The sequence below is a fragment of the Macaca nemestrina genome, chromosome 8 (assembly GCF_043159975.1).
Source record: "Macaca nemestrina isolate mMacNem1 chromosome 8, mMacNem.hap1, whole genome shotgun sequence".
NCBI classification, from domain to species: Eukaryota; Metazoa; Chordata; class Mammalia; order Primates; family Cercopithecidae; genus Macaca; species Macaca nemestrina.
In genome coordinates, this window is record NC_092132.1 from 65091683 (window position 1) to 65102456 (window position 10774).

A 10774-nucleotide genomic window follows, 5' to 3' on the forward strand; every position below is an offset into this window, starting at 1 on the left:
CCACTGCACTCCAGCCTGGGTGACAGAACCAGACCGTGTCTAAAAAACAAACAAACAACTGGGGAGTGTGAAGATTTGCAGTTTGGCACCCTTCCACCTTTCCTGCCTTTCCACATGGCCCTCCCCACTCCCTCCTTGCCCACTTCACATACTCAGTGCTCTTCTCTTCCATTTGGTTCTGCCTCCCTCCTGTATCTCCTCTCTTGTAAATATCAGTACACAGGAAACAGGAACCCATTCACATTAAAGTATAAAAAACTCTCAGGGCACAGTGACCCATGCCTGTAATCCTAGCACAAGAGGATTGCTTGAGGCCAGGAGCAGCCTGGGTAACACAGCAAGACCCCATGGTTGCAAAAAATACAAAAATTAGCCAGGCATGGTGGTGCATACCTGCAATTCCATCTATTCAGGAGCTGAGGTGAAATGACCACTTGAGCCCAGGAGGTTGAGGCTACGGGGAGCCATGATTGCACCACTGCACTCTAGCCTGGGCAATAGAGTAAGACTATGTCTTAAAATATATGTATAAACTGATAACCTAAAGTGACCACCCTCACAGGATCATGCACTCATCTTTATTGTAGAATAAAACCATGCTTTAATTCACCAAGGGCAACAGGCTTCAGCAGAACCCCGTATCCACCACCAGCACCATGCCCATGCTTAGGAAATGTAGCACATGTTTGGGCCAGAAGAGGCTTCCTCTGCCCCACTGGTCACAACTCTGAGAGCTTCACTAGACACACCTGTGCCCCAGTCCAGTGTCCCCAGGAACAGCCTCTTGCAAATCCCAAAAGAAGCAGAGAAACAGAAGGAAGCACACGTTGACACCAATAGGCATTCTGTGCAATTGGAAGTGTATTCATAAAGCAGAATAGTTCTGTTATGTCAAGAACCAGCTTTCCTATTTCTGAAGAAGGAATAGTATGCCCCAAGGAAAGATGGAGAGAGAGAGAGCATATAATTCAGGGGTAAGGAAGCAAATAAACATTTGCTAAATTCTACTTAACTATATGACAAATCATCAAAACCAAACTGTATATATCTTGTGTGGTTTGAATAGAAGCCAATAGATCAGTGAGAGTGCGAAAAGTGAGTCATTTCATGCTTTCAGGATGTTTCACTAGAGAATGAGCTCTTCTGCCCCAGCAGTGCAGGTTTCAAATCATACAAACAGCAGAAGCCCCTAAGTCACCACAACCTAGTTACATCTAACTCAGGTTATACAGTGTTTACATCCTCCAGGAAAGTCACCACAGAATACATCATGAGACTTTTGTGCATACAGCTTAGCAATTATCGGAAGGAACCAAAAGCTGCCCTTTTTGAGTGGCTGGTTTAACATATGTATACTAAAGGCAACTGATGTTTGAGCTCAGATTGCTTATTACATATTTAGTCCGGCATTCTAAACATGACAAGCTAACTCAGTTATAAACCAACATACAAATAACGTGGCAGGAGTAGTTATCCTATGAACTTGCCTGAAAGCTCTCTGAGCCAGAAATTACAAAATTTCTATTAATATAGATGTTACCAGAGAAGGTGAGTGGAGAAGAAAGACGGCAGGTAAATCTCAATTCTGTCCTAAGACGTAGCACATGACCGATGAGTGGCTGTCATGGTCAAGGATGAGAAGAAAACCAACAAGAAATGGCTACAAATGCATTAAACTTACAAAACCTCTTCCAGACCTGACTTTGTGAAACAGAAGCAGCATCAGCCAAGAAACATTTTTCAATGGTCTTTTGTGGTCAAAATAATTTGAGGTTATTCTATTCTTAGAAGTTTGGAAGACATCTGCTGACATATGGCTGTAACAAATTACCAACACCCCCAAATTTTTGTTAGGAAAACATACTGCCAACTGTGAAATGTGTGGCTCATTACTATTTGGGAGATGCTCCTGTAATAATTTAATAATAATCATAGCAATAGTTCTAACTTCTGACTATTTTATAAATACTATTCACCATATCCTGTTGGCTAGCTTGGCACTGGCAGCTTCGAATTTATGATAATAATAATAATTGCATCTAAAATTCATTAAACCCTATCCATTTGCTCAGGATTGGGACACAGGCTTTGTGTCATAAACTCATCAGTGTTTCCATTTTGCCTAAGAAGAAAGAGGCTCAGAGAGTTAAGGGACTTTCCCAATCAAGGCTGCTATGCAAAGGCTGCAGATTTCGGTCCCAGGTCTGTCTGTTTTGCATGTCTTTACCACTATGCTATATTGTCTTTCTACAGAAACACATCAGCAAATGAAGAAAATATAGGTTATTTAAGCTATAAGTTGGAAAATGTGGACATAACCAGTTGGGTTCTATTCATTTCCTCTAGCATTTTGTTGCATTTTTCATTTTGTGGGAGACAAAATAATATAAATGAAATATATGTTATGTTGTAAGAGAAAATCTTCACAACGTTGAGGTAAGCAAAGATATTTTAGGACACAGAAAGTTAAAGTTCTAATAATAAAAGAAAAAATTGATAAGTTGGACTTCCTCGAAAATTTTTAAATGTATGTTTTTCAAAAGATGCCATTAAGCAAATGAAAAGCAACCTATATACCGGGGGAACATATATGTAATACAAATACCTGATGAAGGACTTATGTCCAGAATATATAAAGAACTCTTACAACTCAACAGAAAAACAATAATGCAGTTAAAGATTAATGGAGAGATTTGAACTGATATTTTATGAACAAAGATATATGAATGACTTGTAAGCACATGAAAAGACTGTTAATATCTTTCGTCATTGGAAAAGGCAAATTAAAACCACAATGAGATACCACTACACACCCACTAGAATAGCTAAAAACCCTAAAGACTCATCCAAAAAGCTCCTGGAACTGGTAAATGAATTCAGCCAAGTTTTGGGATACAAAATTAATGTACACAAATCAGTAGCCCTGCCACACACCAACAACAACCAAGCTAAGAATCAAGTCAAGAATTTAACCCCTGCTACAATAGCTACAAATAATTAGGAACATACTTAGCCAAGGAGGTGAAAGACCTCTGCAAGTAAAACTACAAAACACTGCTGAAAGGAATCATAGATGATATAAACAAATGGAAACACATCCCATGCTCATGGATGGGTAGAATCAATATTGTGAAAATGACCATACTGCCAAAAGCGGTCTACAAATTCAATGCAATTCTCATCAAAATAGTACCGTCATTCTTCACAGAACTAGAAAAGACAATCCTAAAATTCACATGGAACCAAAAAAGAGCCTGCATAGCCAAAGCAGGACTAAGCAGAAAGAACAAATCTGGGGGCATTACATTAACCAACTTCAAACTCTACTATAAGGCCATAGTCACTCAAAGAGCATGGTACTGGTATAAAAACAACCATATACACCAATGGACCAGAATAGAGAAGCCAGAAATAAAGTCAAATACTTACAGTCAACTGATTTTGAACAAAGCAAACAAAAACATAAAGTGGGGAAAGGATACTCTATTCAACAAATGGTGCTGGGATAATTGGCAAGCCACATGTAGGAGAATGAAACTGGATCCTCATCTCTCACCTTCTACAAAAATCAACTCAAGATGGATCAAAGACTTAAATCTAAGACCTGAAACCATAAAAATTCTAGGAGTTAACATGGGAAAAACCCTTCTAGACATTGGCTTACGCAAAGACTTCATGACCAAGAACCCAAAGCAAACACAACAAAAACAAAGATAAATAGATGGGACTTAATTAAACTAAAAAGCTTCTGCACAGCAAAAGAAGTAATCAGCAGAGTAAACCGACAACCCACAGAGTGGGAGAAAATCTTCACAATCTATATATCTGACAAAGGACTAATATCCAGAATCTACAAGGAACTCAAACAATCAGCAAGAAAAAAAAATCTCATCAACAAGTGGGCTAAGGACATGAATAGAATATTCTCAGAAGAAGATATGCAAAGGCCAACAAACATATGAAAAAATGCTCAACATCACTAATTATCAGGGAAATGCAAATCAAAACTACAATGTGATACCACCTAATTCCTGCAAATATGGCCATAATCAAAAAAATAAAAAAATATATATGTTGCCATGGATGTGGTGAAAAGGGAGCACTTTTACACTGCTGGTAGGAATGTAAACTAGTACAACCACTGTGGAAAACAGCATGGAGATTCCTTAAAGAACTAAAAGTAGAACTACCATTTGATCCAGCAATCCCACTTCTGGATGTCTACCCAGAGGAAAAGAAGTCATTATACAAAAGGATACTTGCACACACATGTTTATTGCAGCACAATTGGCAATTGCAAAAATATGAAACCAGCACAAATCCTCATCAGTCAACAAGTGGATAAAGAAAATATGGTAAATAAATACCATGGAATACTACTCAGCCATAAAAAAGGAACGAAATAATGGCATTTGCAGCAATATAAATGGAATTGGAGACTATTATTCTAAGTGAAGTAACTCAGGAATGGAAAACCAAACATTGTATGTTCTCACTCATAAGTGGGAGTCAAGCTATGAGGATGCAAAGGCATAAGAATGATACAACGGGGCCGGGCACGGTGGCTCATGCCTGTAATCCCAGCACTTTGGGAGGAATAGGCGAGTGGATCACTTGAGGTCAGGAGTTCTAGACCAGCCTGGCCAACGTGGTGAAACCCCATCTCTACTAAAGATATAAAAATTAGCTGGGCATGGTGGCAGATGCCTGTAATCCCAGCTACTCAGGAGGCTGAGGCAGGAGAATCACATTAACCAGGGAGATGGAGGTTGCAGTGGGCCAAGATTGTGCCATTGCACTCCAGCCTGGAACATAGAGTGAGACTTGGTCTCAAAAAAAAAAAAAAAAAGTGATACAATGGACTTTGCGGACTCAGGGGAAATAGTGGGAGGGGGGTGAGGGATAAAAGACTATACACTGGGTACAGTGTACACTGCTTGGGTGATGGGTGCACCAAAGTCGCAGAAATCATCACTAAGGAACTTATCCATGTAACCAAACACCACCTGTTTCCCAAAACCTATTGGAAAAAAAAAAAAAAAGCTAAACTAAAAATGTCAGTGATATGGAAGTTGTAGAGCAACTAGAAACCGCACACATTGCTACAGGGAATGTAAAATGGTACAACCACTATGGAAAACAGTTGGCAGTTTCCTATGAAATGAAATGCTACCCTGTGGCCCAGCAATTCTAGGTATTTACCCAAGACAAATGAAAAAATATCCATATCCACGCAATTATTGGTACACAAATGTTTTATTCATATTTATTCAGCTTTATTCATGAGTCCCAACTTGGAAACTACCCAAATGGCCATTGACTGGTGAATTAATAAAACAAGTTGTATACATCCTTAAAATGGAATGCTACTCAGAAAGTTAAAAGGAGTGAAATACAACATCATGGATGAATCACAAACATTATGCTGAATGGGACACCAGATACAAAAGAGTACATATGTAATAATTCCATTTATATGAAATTCTAGGAAAGGAAAGTTCATTGTGATCTGCATCATCTATTTTTCTTTTCTGCTAGATCATTCCCATTAACAGAAAACATGTCCTTTCTCTCACTCCCACTCCCATTGTTAAAAATCAGATCAGTTGTTGCCTGGAGCCAGGAATGGGGAGATAATTTACTGCAAAGAAAGAGACGAGAGGAAATGTTTCGACAGAATGGGAAATGTTCTATGCTTTGATTGTGGTAGCAGTTACATGTGTATACATTTGTCAAACTCATCAAAGTGCACACTTAAAGTGGGTATATTGAGTTATATATAAACTACACCTCAACAAAGGTGATAAAATGTATATTTTATGTACGTATTAAGAGGTAGTAAATGGTTTAGAGAAAAGCAAAGCAAGGAAGAAGGATAGGGAGTGCATGGGAATGAGTTGTTGGTGTCATTTTTAAACAGATAGAAACAAGGAGCCCAATTAAAAGTTACTACAATAACCCAGAAGAGAGATGACGATGAGTTAGACACACCATAATAACGGCAGAGGAAATAAGTGAACAGTGGTCAGACTGCAACATAGCAAGATCCCATCTCAAATTAAAAAAAAAAAAAAGTGGTAGTGGGGAGTAAAGCATGAGTCCAAGTCTCATTAAGTAAGCCTGTGCCACTGGGAGGATAGCATTGAGATGGGGGCTAGACTTCAGGGAGAGGTTTAGAGAATAAAATCAGAAATTCATTTGGGGACATGCTAAGTTTGCGATGTATGTTAGACATCTAAGTAGAAATGTCGTGTAGACAGAAATCTACATTTGAGGGAAGAGTCCTGGACTGAAAATTGAAGTTTGGAAGTCATTAGGATATAAATGATTTTTAAAGCCATGAGACTGGATGAATTCACCAAAAGAGTAGAGAGAATAAAGAAAAGCATTCCAGGGACTGAGGCCCTAGTATTCCAATGTCAAGAAGCCAGAAAGACGAAGAACCAGCACAGGGACTCAGGAGAAGGGAGCAGTTAGCTAGGAGGAAAGCCAGAGTGCAATTTCCTAGCAGCCATGTTGTGGAGGGCGGGTGGCAGGGGGAGCATTTTTAAGGAGAGAGTGAAGAGCTGCACTAAATGCTGCTGACGGATCAAGTAAATTGAGGACTGAGGACTGACCCTTGGATTTGGCAACCTGATGGTCAATGGTAACCCTGACAAGAGCAATTTTGACAACCAATGGGACAAAAGCCTGACTGGTTAAACTGAGAATGTGAGGACAGTAATTGGAGACAGCAGCATAGAAAACTTTTAAAAGGAGTTCTAAAAGGAGAGGTGAAATGGTACGAGAGCCATAGGGAGAAGGGGAGATAGAGAAAGGATTTGGGAGTCACAGAAAAAATCAAAAGGGTTGATGCTGATGGCAATGATCCAGTGGTAGGAAAAAATGGACAATTCTGGGAGAGAAGGGATGACTTCTGGAACACTGTTTTTGGCAATGCAAGAGAGGACAGGAGTGAGTAGCAGGTAGACCATCCTATGAGAAACAAGACAGAAAAGGACCTTCAGTTTGGGCAAGGTGGCTCATGCCTGTAATCCCAACACTTTGGGAGGCTGAGGCAGGAGGATCGCTTGAGGCCAGGAGTTCGAGACAAGCCCAGGTGACTAAGTGAGATCATGTTTCTACAAAAAGTATTTTTAAAAAGTAGCCGGGTGTGGTGGCACATGCCTGTAGTCCCAGCTAGTCTGAGATGGGAGGATTGCTTGAGCTAGGAGTTTGAGGCTGCAGTGAGCTGTGATCGCACCACTGCACTCCAGCCTGGGCAACAGAGTGAGACCCTGTCTCTAAAACAAAAAGAGCAGGGACCTCTAATCAAACTTCCCAATGACACATATGTTGTGATTCTCTGAGTGCTCCCAATGCAGCTCTGACTCGATATATTCAATATGTGAACCATTTGTAGATAAAGAAAAACCTTTCCTTGCACAGCTGAATGTGAGAGGACTGTTTGCTCTGACCTCTCACCTCATTGTGACCCCAGATCTTCATGCCACAAACCCTATTGCCAACATTCTTCTCCAGTTTATGGGATGTAAATTTTCCTTACAAGTAGCAAATACATTTCTTTTTCTCCTAATTTTGACATTTTCACATTTGATGGATGCCGAATTATTCTCCCAGATAGTTTCTGGCAGGATGAAACCAAGCGAGCTTATTTTAGCTCCCTCTCTTGTTTTTCCTGTGGCATTTTCACTTATGCCAACCCAGCTAAGGAATGAGGCATGGTGGTGAGTAGCTGCTGTGGAACCAGTAGCTGTGCTCCTAATCCAGGGGGAGGGTCAGGGAGCAGTCCTGCAGAGTCCACAAAAACCACAAAGTTAAAAAAAAATTGTAAACAAAGCCACTAAAAAAACAACAAGGGTTACATAAAGGGTTGCCAGCCAGTTAGATCATCTGAGTTGGACGAAAAAAATGTTTGAGCAAAAAAGCCCAAGGACTCATATTTTAGGATGAAGCCCCAATTCCTATGCCTTATCAGTTTAATCACTATAGTTATGCCTTGACTGCTAGAAACATAAATATTTTGAAAGTCTTTGTCATTTTTATTATTTTAAGAATGTGTTTCTAGCTTCCCAGTGATAGAATTGAGTTTCATACTGTTATAATTACCTTCATATCTCTGGTTACTCTGCATGAAAAAAAATGGTTATGTGAAGTCATTCAAAAACCTTTGATAACAGAATGTGCTAGGCATTGTACTAGCTAGTGAGAGCTTTAAAATGATGAAGACATGGTCTTTGCTTTTAAGGATCTCACTGTCGGGTTGGGGAGACAAACAAAAAGAGAATTGCACCAGGCGCGGTAGCTCACGCCTGTAATCCCAGCACTTTGGGAGGCCGAGGTGGGCGGATCACCTGAGGTCAGGAGTTCCAGACCAGCCTGGCCAACATGGTGAAACCCCATCTCTACTGAAAATACAAAATTAGTCGGGCATGGTGGCACATGCCTGTAATCCCAGCCACTTGGGAGGCTGAGGAAGGAGAATCACTTGAACTTGGGAGGTGGAGGTTGCAGTGAGCCGAGATTGCACCATTGCACTCCAGTCTGGGCAACAAGAGTAAAACTCTGCCTCAAAAAACAAAAAACAAACAAAAACAAAACAACAACAAAAGAAGAATTGCAATGTAATGTCGTAAACGCAATGGAAGTGAGTGGACAGGTTGTCAGAAGAGGACAAAAGAGGAACCTTGCCCCATCTGGGGAAGCTGTGAAGGCTGAGGGGCTGCTAAAAATGTCACAGATGATGGGAACACCAGAAACCAAGCAGATGACAAAGAGGTGAATGGGGAACCATAGCTGTTTGACATTACTGCACCATAGAGTGGGAACCCGGGATTGATAAGCCTTGAGACTGGAGAGAGACACAAACACCAGCGAACACCAATGATGGGCAGCCTCAAATGCCTTAAGAAAGCAGCAATGAGCTTTGGCAGGGAGTCAAATCTTTAGATTTATTTCTGGTGAAGGAACCTGAAGGGCATGTGTAAGTTAGGTCCTCTCAGGAGCAGACCCTGAACCAAGGATTTGTGTCAAAGTCATTTTTAAAGGAAATGATCCTGGAAGAAACTAGTAAGAAAGTGGGAGAAACAGACCAGGGAAAGGGGAAAGGGAAGAAGTCAAGCAAGGGAGCAGTTTCGAGAGAAGTCCTAGACTCATTCTGATCCTGTGAGAAATTCTGGAGTGAAAATTACACCTCAAAGTTTGTCCACCTAAGGCAAGTGGCTGGGCTTTTGTATCTGCACACCAGTCAGTTGTCACCACCCGGCCATCCTGGAGTTGACTCTTGGCAGGTCTTCTTGTCCCTATGGGCTAGGCAGTTCCATTGCAAAGGACAATCCTCTTTCAATGACAGGTAACAGCAAAGATGCAAGAACTGGGGGCAGACAGACAGACAGCTGGTGACAGAAATGGAAAGAATTTGGGCAAGGTACCAACAGTATTCACAGGGGAGACTAAATTAAAGTGGGACTTTTTAATACTATTTTTAAAATAAGGAATATGGTTGGGCGCAGTGGCTTATGCCTGTAATCCCAGCACTTTGGAAGACAAAGGCAGGTGCTTCACCTGAGGTCAGGAGTTCAAGACCAGCCTGGCCAAGATGATGAAACCCTGTCTCTACTAAAAATACAAAAATTAGCCAGGCATGATGGCAGGCACCTGTAACCCAGCTACTTGGGAGGCTGAGGTAGGAGAATCGCTTGAACACGGGAGCTGGAGTTTGCAGTAAACTGAGACAGAGGGAGACTCCATTTCGATAAATAAATAAATAAATAAAATAAGGAATATGTGCAACAGACAGTTGTAACCTCTACCCTACCCCCAGATCTTTTCCCTTCTCTGACTGCCATTTCCCTTCTGAATGAGTAGTGACAGAGTTCCTGTCTTTGGGCTCACCTGATAAATAAAGGACAAGGTAGTCATCATGAAAAAGGTGAGGATAACTAGAATACACATTTACTGGTCATGAAAAACAAAGATTATTTTATTTTTCTTTAATAGAACCATAGCTTACAAAAAGATTCCTTTAAAACTGAGAAAAGCTTATTTCCACCACCAATATTTCCAAGTAAAAGAGTACATATAAAAATGTCACTTACGTGGATTGAGATGGGAAACTAGTTAGGAGGATATTGAGTATCCAGGTGAGATAGGCTGATGAACTGAAGTAGGAAAGAGGTGGTAGGAATGAAGAGTGCAAAGGATTCAAGAAATATCTAGCATCTTGGCCAGGCACAGTGGCTCACACCTGTAATCCCAGCACTTTGGGAGGCTGAGGCGGGCGGATCACCTGAGGTCAGGAGTTGGAGATGAGCCTGGCCAACATGACGAAACCCTGTCTCTACTAAAAATACAAAAATTAGCTGGGTATGGTGGTGGCTGCCTGTAATCCCAGCTACTCGGGAGGCTAAGGCCGGAGAATCGCTTGAACCCAGCAGGTGGAAGTTGCAGTCAGCAGAGATCGCGCCATTGCACTCCAGCCTGGGCGACAGAAGGAGACTCTGTCTGAAAAAAAAAAAAAAGAAAAAGAAAAAAGAAAAAAATATCTACCATCTTAAAGAGGCAGGATTGATTATTGATTAAATGTTAGGGGTGAGTCAAGGAAGATACTCTTGTTTCTAGCCTGGGTGTCAGGGTAGATGGAAATATTAAATGAGACAGAAAAATATAAGAAAAAGAATGAGTTTGGGGTGGGGAGAGGATGATGATCTCATAGTATCTTATTCTCATACATTTTGGTATTTTCAGATTGAGACTCAAAACCATCTATATCCAC